The sequence below is a fragment of the Cebus imitator genome, unplaced genomic scaffold, assembly GCF_001604975.1.
Source record: "Cebus imitator isolate Cc_AM_T3 unplaced genomic scaffold, Cebus_imitator-1.0 Scaffold107, whole genome shotgun sequence".
Lineage (NCBI taxonomy): Eukaryota > Metazoa > Chordata > Mammalia > Primates > Cebidae > Cebus > Cebus imitator.
Window position 1 is genome coordinate 4,634,262 of NW_016107422.1, and position 10,693 is coordinate 4,644,954.

General features: G+C 42.2%; 1 long non-coding RNA gene across 1 annotated transcript in view; it reads left to right on the forward strand.

The window, feature by feature from the left end:
• The first annotated feature begins 210 nt into the window (after nt 1–210).
• The window catches only part of LOC119472593, a 12,094-nt gene continuing 1,611 nt past the window's right edge, over nt 211–10,693 (forward strand). The window contains exons 1-2 of the long non-coding RNA XR_005201745.1: nt 211–490; nt 7,878–8,056. This is a non-coding gene — a long non-coding RNA (uncharacterized LOC119472593). The remainder of the gene's footprint in view (nt 491–7,877; nt 8,057–10,693) is intronic.

Genomic DNA, 10,693 nt, shown 5'->3' on the forward strand with positions numbered 1-10,693 from the left:
GTTCCTGCCCCAAATCTGGAATCCACCATTTCTACAAGGAAACTTGACTCCTTTTAATGGAAAATGGTTTTCAAGGTCATAATCTAGTAGGTAAGGATACTCATAACTATAAAATAAATTCAAGGTTTGTTCAGTGGATATATAAGGAAATCTATTTTATTTTAAATTTTGAAAGGTAATACACCATGAATTCATCCTGACATTTTCAGTACAGAATTTACTGAATGCCGTAAGGAGTCGGGCTCCATTTTTGGTGTCTGATGTTTGATTGCTGGTGGTTTAACGCCTCACCCTTCCCTCTCCTCACTCCCCCACCCTACATCTGGGCAAACTGATAAGAAACCTCCAGTTTCTTCCTCAAACCATGGGGCAGGCAGCCAGCTCTCACCAGGCCTGCAGCCCCAACCACAAACTAGATCCTTCCTTGCTCTCTCCGGCCATTTCATACCCTCCTGGCAGGCCTGTCTGTCCCATCATGGAGCTCAATCATGTGAGTAATAACCCTTCCCTTACCCTCTGGGTGGATGTGTGGCACCATCAGCCCTTATATCCAAACCAAATTTGGGGTGTGGACCCCTTCTGCTTTTGCACGGTGGCCACAAAACACAACTTTTTGACTTTATATTCCTTTTGTGTAAAGCTAAAAAATCCAATTCCTAGTGATGTTCAAATAATCACTTATTTGCCTCATCCTACTATAACATACAGGTTCAGAAAAACATCAATACCACTACCAACACAATTACTGGAAACTGATTAATCTTGGTTTTCAGTTCATTTTATGCTCAGAGAATGTTGATCTAGAGAGGTACCCTTACATCGGTGTGTTTAAATGCCTAAATTCTTCCTCCCTATGCAGCTGTATTGCTGCGTGACACACAGTTTTGTTTTAGTTTCTACTTTTAGGGTTTCCTCGTTTCATTTTTATTGATTTAATTGGTTTCATATTGATGTAAATATTCACAGGGTTCAAAAGTCACATCTATCAAAGAAGACAGTTCAGAGAAACTGGGCTTCCAACCCCATCCCCTCCCTTCTCCATATTTACATTGTATGGTTTATCTTCCTGTATCTTCTTTCTAATAAAAGCAGATGTAAATGTATGCTTATAAGCCCATACTTTACATAAATGTTGATGCCCTGTTTTGTTTCAATGTCTGTCTCTAAAGCTGGACAGTTGAGATCTTTGTCCTGGTCCCCTTTTGCCCAGGTGGTTGATGTGCATGTGGGCAGGTGGGCTGATGCAGAGCCCCCCATGGCTGGATCAGATCTTCACTGGTCGGGGCACATCCAGGTTGACTCCTCTTCCGGAGCCTTCGCAGTACCTACTCCAGGAGTGGTTCATTCAGTCGCAAAGCTCACCTCCTCTCCTTCCTCCAGGAAGGATTCCAGTGTAAGAAACAGCAGAATCAACAGCCCTGAGGCACAAAGAATTTGGCACCTTCCAGGAAGGAAGACGCCCAGGGGGCTGAGCACAGGGACTGGATCAAGAGATCGGAAGAGGCCAGGAGGCCCTCGGAGGGCCAGACAGGAGTTGGAATGCTATTCTAAAAGCAACTGGGATTGTGTTTTTGGCCAGACACAGTGGCTCACACCTGTAATCCCAGCACTTTGGGAGGCCAAGGCGGGCAGATCACTTGAAGTCAGGAGTTCAAGACCAGCCTGGCCAACATGGGGAAACTCTGTCTCTACTAAAAATACAAAAATTAGCCTGGCGCGTGGTGCCTGCCTGTAGTCCCAGCTACTCAGGAGGCTGAGACAGGAGAATCACTTGAACCCGGGAGGCGGAGGTTGCAGTGAACCGAGATGGTGCTACTGCACTCCAGGCTGGGCAACAGAGCGAGACTGTCTTTGATAATAAATAAGTAAGTAAATAAATAAATAAATAAATAAATGCAACTGGAGCCTCTGAATGAAGTAAGCTGGGAAGCAACATGGCCTGGTGTGAATTTGCAGATGTTCACTGAGTCTATGCTGACTGCCCTACAGATGTCTGGGACCTCAACGTAGTACCTCTGTAGGGCAATCGTCCAGAGCTACATCCCAGCCTCTTCAGAGGTGAGACACACAGAACAAGGAAGCACTAACAGAATTCAAGGCAGATCAAATTTGTGGGTCTATAGGTGCTTTACAAAATTTGCCTGGATGGAGGTAACTTCCCAGACACTTGAGTCTTTTAATGGAAAAAAATAATACTGTAGTTGTTTATTGGTGAAAGAGAAAAATTAGCTCAAACATAGAAGATGACAATTTAAGAATATACAAAACAATTTTACATGTACACATCCTCTGACTTAATAGACGAATGGCTGTGAGTTGACCATGCTGCATTTCCCACAGCCTGCCCAATGGCATGCATGGGGTGGTTGTTTCATTTGTTTGTTTGGTTCGTTTTGTTTATGCACAATTTTAATAAGATCTAATTGGAATGCAGAAAACTTTATATGTGTTCAGAGTGTAAAATTTAATAAAATGAATACTCTTGAAACCATCACCAGAGTCAAGAGAGTGTTTAGGACCAAATAGAATTTTTAAATAATGCTTATAGTTACCAAGTTTTATTTCTTTTCTCCCACCCTCTGTGTATGATTGTTTAAATCAAGCCAAAATTTTCAAATTGATTTGGCCAAAAAACGAAAGAAAAAAAATCTTGCAATGGAAAAAGAGGTAAATAACTTTAAATCTAATTGGCTATGGGCAGCTTCAGAGGACTATCTGTTTACCTGAATCTCTCCTCGCTGGGCACCACTGAGTACTCAGGTCCCCTATGGGAATGAAGAGAGGAGGCCTTAAATGGTTCTCAGCTCCTTGTGGAAATTTAACAATGGGAGGACAAGTCCCCCTGTTTGTGTTTGGAGAAGGTTTCCTCTTCTCTTGCCTTCTGGCTTGCTGGTGGTAATAAACCTGTCCCTGTATAACAGGCACAGTTGCTAACAGTGCTGCTGTCAGCCTCTTAACATGTACCCCTCCAGAGGCCTGAGAAGGGGTCCCTTCCCGTGTGGTCTGGGTTCTGAAGCCCATCCTGGCCTTGGCCCATCCTTACAACCCCATCCCCTACCTTGTTACTCCCATGTAAGGCATTCCAAGTCCTAATTCACCTTGGCACTTTTACCCTGTTTGAATTTCATCACTGGAAAGTTCTCCCACCCTCCTACTTGAGTGGTTTATTTCCATTCTTTCTTCAGGTTTCAGCAAAATGCCACCTCACATTTGCACACCTGTAGCCCCTATGGGGGAGGCTGAGGCTGTAGGATCCCTTGAGCCCAGGGAATTTTGAGGTCAGCCTGTGGAAAAAAAAAGCAAGATCCCAGTTATAAAAATAAGGCCAGGTGCAGTGGCTCATGCCTCTAATCAATCCCAGTACTTTGGGAAGCTGAGGCAGGCGGATCGTTTGAGATTCTGAGTTCAAGATCAGCCTGGCCAACAGGATGAAACCCCGTCTCTACTAAATATACAAAAATTAGCTGGGTGTGCTGGCATGTGCCTAAAATCCCAGCTACTTGGGAGGCTGAGGCAGAAGAATCTCTTGAACCCAGGAGGCAGAGGTTGCAATGAGCCGAGATCACACCACTGCATCCCAGTGACATCCCAGGCGACAGAGTAACATTGTCTCAAAAAAATTAAAATTAAAAATAGAAATAAAATAAATGTCAACTCAGATGAACCCTTTAATGAAAACTTGTCTTTCTTAGCATGCAGCATCAGGAATAAATTTTGGGTTTGTTTCTCCCAGCAGACTCAGTTTCCCAAGGGCAAAGACCATCTTGTTCCTAAGTATGTGCGTGAGGCCAGGTTTGGTATTCAGCATATAAGACATGATCAGCGCTCAGCATTCTGGTAACTGTCTAACAGTAATGTGAGCTGGAAAGACTTGGGATTGAAATCAGTGAATGGAACTGGTTCCTAACCAAGGGCCATATTACCCCCCAGGAGACATTTGCAAGGCCAGGAGATTCTTTTTCTTTGTCAGGAGGAGGTAGAGGCTGGCCACTGTCTTCAGCGAGCAGAGGTCAGGGATGGGAAGTGCCGCGCAGTGCATAAGACTGCCCCCAACAGTGAGGCATTGTTCGGTGGGAAATGTCAATCATGCAGAGGTTAAGAAGCCCTGATCTATAGTGACCCCCTGCCAAGCAAATTCTCAGTTCTATTGAGACAGCCTCTCTTTTGCTGACAGGTTCTAATACCTAAAAATCAAATGATCTCCCTGGATTTCAAAAAGCTGTTCATTTTCTCTAGCTTCCTTTCTCTTGGAAAAACAACACATTTCGGTCTCAGATGGTAATCATTTTAGTTATTATACAGTGGCCCTTTAGTATATTTCTATTCAAGATTTTGTAATTTAGAAGCCAATTTCTAAGTGTTTGGTTGGGTGACATGGTGGAAGGAGACATTCTTCTAATCCCAAGATCTTTATGGAGAAGTATACAGTTTCCTCAAACTTTTTTTTTTTTTTTTTTTTGATGGAATTTTGCTCTTGTTGCCAGGCTGGTGTGCAATGGCACGATGGCTCACTGCAACCTCCTCCTCCTGGGTTCAAGCGATACTCCTGCCTCAGCCTCCCGAGTAGCTGGGATTACAGGCACCCTCCATCACACCCGGCTAATTTTGTCTTTTTAGTAGACATAGGGTTTCACCATGTTGGCCAGGCTGGTCTCAAACTCCTGACCTCAGGTGATCCTCCCACCTCAGCCTCCCAAAGTGCTGGGATTACAGGTGTGAGCCATGTGCCCCACCAGTTTCCTCAAACTTTTAAAACTCACAGGATGGAACAGGAACACTGAAGACCCAAGGAACCTTACCATAAACTCCTTCAGTGAGTTTAGTATGGTCTTAGGAATTCTCTCTTCTGGGGAACTACTACTGTTATCTTTTTGTAGAATGAGATTAATCTAGGCAACACTTTCTTGTACCTAACAGAATAGTAACTTGAAAGTTAGGAGACTTTAGAGGCCGTCAGTGTGGGTTTAAACAACAATCTCAAGCTCCCTTGCAAGGGCATTACCACGTGCTGGGACAAGAAGGACAGGAATAACTCATTTATTTGAACAATACTTTGAAGTGCTAATTAATCCTGTTTTTTGTAAATGAAGATACTAAGGCACAGTAATGTGCTAGCGTAAAAAACAACACTCGTAGACACAATTTAAACTTTAAACTCACAGTTGTTTTGAGGACAAAAGCAGAAAGTATTAATAATAATTTCTCTTTCTCCACACTGACGTCAAGTACTCTTTGTCATTTAGCATAGCTGTTTTCATAAAAGGCAATTCAATTTTGTATTTTTGTATTTTTATTCTGGTTTTTAATGTAAGTACTCACCGTTTTTAATGTTTAAAATAGTTGCTGATGGGCCGGGCGTGGTGGCTCAAGCCTGTAATCCCAGCACTGTGGGAGGCCGAGGCGGGTGGATCACAAGGTCAAGAGATCGAGACCATCCTGGTCAACATGGTGAAACCCCATCTCTACTAAAAATACAAAAAATTAGCTGGGCATGGTGGCACGTGCTTGTAATCCCAGCGACTCAGGAGGCTGAGGCAGGAGAATTGCCTGAACCCGGGAGGCGGAGGTTGCAGTGAGCCGAGATCGCGCCATTGCACTCCAGCCTGGGTAACAAGAGCGAAACTCCGTCTCAAAAAAAAAAAAAAAAAAAAAAGTTGCTGATAAAATATTTACAAAAGTCATTGGCAAAATGAAGAATCATTTACATCGCCCAGTAAGTTATTCGTTTATGCCATTACACTTACTGCTCAAACATACTAGTCAATTACTATTATAATTATTTTCAGGCCAGGCACAGTGGCTCACACCTGTAATCTCAGCACTTTGGGAAGCTAAGGCGGGCAGATCACCTGAGATCAGGAGTTCAAGACCAGCCTGGCCAACATGGCAAAACCCCGTCTCTAAAAATACAAACACAGAAAATTAGCTGGGCATGGTGGTGGGTGCCTGTAATCTTAGCTACTCAGGAGGCTGAGGCAGTAGAATCACTTGAACCCGGGAGGCAGAGTTTGCAGTGAGGGGAGATAGCGTCATTGCACTCCAGCCTGGATGACAGAAGTGAAACTTCATCTCAACAACAACAAAAAAGTCAAATTTTTTTTTTTTAGTTTGAAAAATTCATGTAATTTTCATGTAATTGGTTTAAAAGGGGCAATAACCAGACAAAATCTCCATTCTTTTGGATTGAGGGGCGTGGAATGTGACATCCGAATCCAGCTTCCTGTAGCGTCATGTCAACATTGCAAAATAGAGACGAAAGAGCAGGGCTATGAAAGCCTGTTTTAAAGCTTTTCATTTCACTTCCTACCTATTGATTACTTACAAGCTGCCCCCTTCTTTCTACCTGTAGGCCGTATTATTTCATTTCCCCTCCACAAATCCAACATAGTTCATTGATTTTGATGTTAATGAGCCTGTACAGCTAAAACATGGAAATATAATAACTACTGCTGATTGATCTTTCAGGTAGGTAAAAGCTGGTTTTGCAAACAATTAATGTCATATCGTGATTTATCCTAAGCTGTTGAAACAGTTCAGCAGCGATCCCTCTTCAATGCTGATGAATGTTAACATGTTTCAGATTGTAATTCTCAATACATTTTCTAAATGGAATAGCATATAGACCTAGAATTTGTCAGAAAGAAAGAATTTTTCCTCTAGTCTCTTAAATCAGACTAGACTTGTTTGGGGGCTTGCAAAGTAAAATGACAAAAAAAACTAGACTGACACTGTGCTCACACCTGTAATCCTAGCACTGTGGAGGTGGGGATGAGTGGATTGCTTCAGCCGGGAGTTGGAGAGCAGTCTGGATAACATTGTGAATCGTCATCTCTGAAAAAAAAAAAAATCCAAAAACTAGCCAAGCATGGTGGCATGCACCTGTAGTCCCAGCTACTCAGGAGGCTGAGGTGAGAGGATCACTTGGGCCCACGTGGTGAAGGTTGCAGTGAGCCGAAATCTCACCACTGCACACAGTCTGGGTGACAGAGTGAAACCCTGACTTGAAAAATAAATGACAAAAACTAGATTAACAAGAGAAAAGACAAAGTGTATTCATTTTGTTTGTTAACATCCATTCTCAGAAGGGCACAAAGAAAGCGGCTAATCAATAGCTGAAGATAGGGCCTTATTAGTAAAGTTAATAGTCTGATAATGGGGTGGGGATGTGGGGTAATTCAGATAAAGCTCATCTCTGCATTTGTTGATTCTCAAATGTCTTACTTTGGTATAATTTGAATCCCTTCAAAAAATGAGAAATTGGACTTGAAGATGATCAAATTCAAGGATTTGAGTACAAATAACTGGGCCAAAGAGGTGATCTGGTCCTAAAAGAACTTATTTTGTGGAGAAGACTGAATGTCAAACTCAGCATGAGTCTTACAGTTTCAATTGATCAGGAAGCAAGCACTCCTGTGACTAAACCAAGTCACAGAACAGAACATTTCTTCCAGAGGCTTCCTCCATCCTATCTCCTCTCATCACAGAGTCTAACACTGTGGCTTTTATAACATTATAAAAATACTTTGAGTTTTATTTATTTTATTATTATTATCATTATTATTATTTTGAGACTGAGTCTCGCTCTGTGTCACCCAGGCTGGAGGCAGTGGCACAATCTCGGCTCACTGCAACCTCCTCCTGGGTTCAAGCGATTCTCCTGTCTCAGCCTTGTGGAGGAAAAGCTTAATACTAAATTTGAACTAAATTGGAGTGGACACCAACAATGGTTACCACCAGGTTGTGTGAGCCCTTTGAGGCATTCATCCAGCACTGCTTCGGATAAATCTCTATGTCAATCTATATCTATACATTAGTTATTGAAGAACAGTAGACAATCGGCAAAAACAAGTTGACCTTTTTGTGTTCCTTGAGCCCAGTCATGAAGGACCCTCGGGACTGGACCTCAGGTCAAACAACTCCTTACAAAAAGAGCTACTGTCCCAGACCGCGCAGAAGCTTCATGTGACCTCTCGGCTGTGCGAGGATGAGTGGCCGACACCGGAGCCCAGGCTGCTGCTTCCCAGTCTGGTGGTGAATCCTCCATAGTCTGGCGAGTGTAAATATCTTTTCCCTTCTCCTCTTCCCGTTGCAATATACGTATTATATCAGTCTGCTTATTATATTGATTTTCTTATATCATTTGCTTATTATATTTGCATTGCCATTTACAAGGGATAAAGCTTGTTTACCCTTAAAGGTAGTGTGTGTGTGTGTGTGTGTGTGTGTGTGTGTGTGTGTGTGTGTCTTTTCTTATTTCCTGGTGTTTCCTGCACAGAACATTAGCCTCCCGAGTAGCTGGGACAACAGGCACCCTCCACCACAGCTGGCTAATTTTGGTATCTTTAGTGGAGATGGGGTTTCACCATGCTGGGCAGGCTGGTCTCAAACTTCTGATCTCAATTGATCCTCCTGCCTTGGCCTCCCAAACTGCTGGGATTACAGGCATGAGCCACCATGCCCAGCCTGAGTTTTATTTTTAAATGTTCATCTCTGAACACTATAGTTTGTCTGACATTACTAAACCTCATCAAAATTAAATAATAAAGTATGTAATTATGTCTGACATCTCTAGTCTTTATGAGAACTGTGAAATATTCACTGTAGTTGTCATTTGTTTACATAACCATTTGATTGAAATAATATACCTCCCAGGTGCAGTGGCTCATGCCTGTAATGCCAACACTTTGGGAGGCCAAGGATGGGAGGATCACTTGTGGTCCAGGGCTCAAGACCAGCCTGGGCAACATAGTGAGACCCCATCTCTACAGAAAATTTAAAAATTAACCAGTCATGATGGTTTTGTATTTGTGGTCCCAACTACTCAGAGGCTGAGGTGGGAGGATCACTTGAGCCCAGGAGTTTGAGGTTGCAGGGAGCTATGATGGTGCCAATGCACTCCAGCCTTGATGACAGAGCAAGACCTTGTGTCTGAAAAAGAAAGAAAGAAAGAAAGAGAAATAATATACATAATTATACATAATTTTATCATTCTGGATGGACATTTCAATAGCTTCTAGTTGTTGAAATGTGTTGGCATTTGCTTTGTGATCAGAGATGGCTGCGATTTTTACTGATCTGTCTTACGTGTTTGAAAAGAATGTGCATTCTACGACTATTGGTTGCACCCTTCAATCTATATATGTCCTTTAGATTCAAATTTATGCTAGTTTTATTTATTTATTATTTATATTTACAAGTACTTTTTTAAACAAAATAATTTTTACAATGAATATCATTCATTTAAAAACATAGTCTTTGTCTACAAATCATAACCCTTTTATCTTAGTATTTGTGACTGTGTTGCTGTGTGCTGTGTCTCTGTCTGCTGTGAGAGGGATAGCGGTATAAATAAGCCAGGCAACTTCTTGGGGTTTTAATATTCAAGGAACAGAAAGCTGGTTTTGGTTGCAAGAAAAAGACTCTGACAGTTTCTCGGGATGATATCTGCTGCATACAGTGGGTATGGAAATGTCAAATGCACATCTTTACCTTGGAGAGCAGAAGACATATAGAAACCTGGCTGCTGCCTTCGTGTGAGGAAAGCAGGTGCTATTATACTTGCCTCTCTTACTGGCTTTATAATAACAGAGTGTCCCAGTGTTGAAGTAATTGCTTTTGACCACTATTCTGTGTGGTGAAGAAGTACTTTCCTTCCGGGGGCATAGCTGTTTCTGGAAACAACGCACTGTAAAATGCTTTTCTTAAACCATTAATAGTTAAGGAAATGCTGCCACTTAGATCTCCCTCTCAGTAAAAGTGGGAATTGACATGGCTGTGGTTGTACTGGATTAGAACCATGCAGGCACCCAGGGTTTAATCTTCCTGGGTTATATCAACGGAGCAGTTGTTTCCACTGCGATGCTTTGGGAGGCTTTGAGATGAAACTGCTGAGAAGGAATCTTGTTTGATTTCACGGCTGATGTTAAAATGGAAGAGTTGCTGTGCTCCTCAGTGTTGCCCATGGAAGCTACTCGACAAATAGCCACGTACAGATAAACATATTTATCTAACAGAAAAGAAAAAAAAAAAAGAATGTGAAAGGAGGTGGCAAAGTTTTTCGCAGAATGTCTCACCCAACAAAATATTTTGAGCACATATGATCTATTATACACATCCACTGAGGCATTCATATATGTGTAAATTTACACATTACTATGATTATTATTACTATAATAATGTTAAAGTATTTGTCAGATAAAATAAATTGACACTTAAATACTCAGCACATGGAGCCCTGAATTATTTCAAGTATTTCTTTTTGGAAGACATTTTCCTAGGGATTTAAACAATGCTCACCCCTTAATACAAGTAACTTTTGATACAAACACACCAATATCTGCTGAAGACTATCTGGGGTTTTTAAATAAGGCCTGAAAGGCTGTGGTAGAAGAAATATTAAAAGTGAGATGTTGGCTGGGTGCAGTGGCTCACGCCTGTAATCCCAGCACTTTAGGAGGCTAAGGAGGGTGAATCATGAGGTCAGGAGTTCAAGACCAGCCTGGCCAACATGGTGAAACCCCATCTCTACTAAAAATACAAAAATTAGTTGGGCATGGTGGCACACGCCTATAATCCCAGTTACTTGGGAGGCTGAGGCAGGAGAATCACTTGAACCCAGGAGGTGGAGGTTGCAGTGAGCCAAGATCGCATCACTGTACTCCAGACTGGGGGACAGAGTGAGACTCTGTCTCAA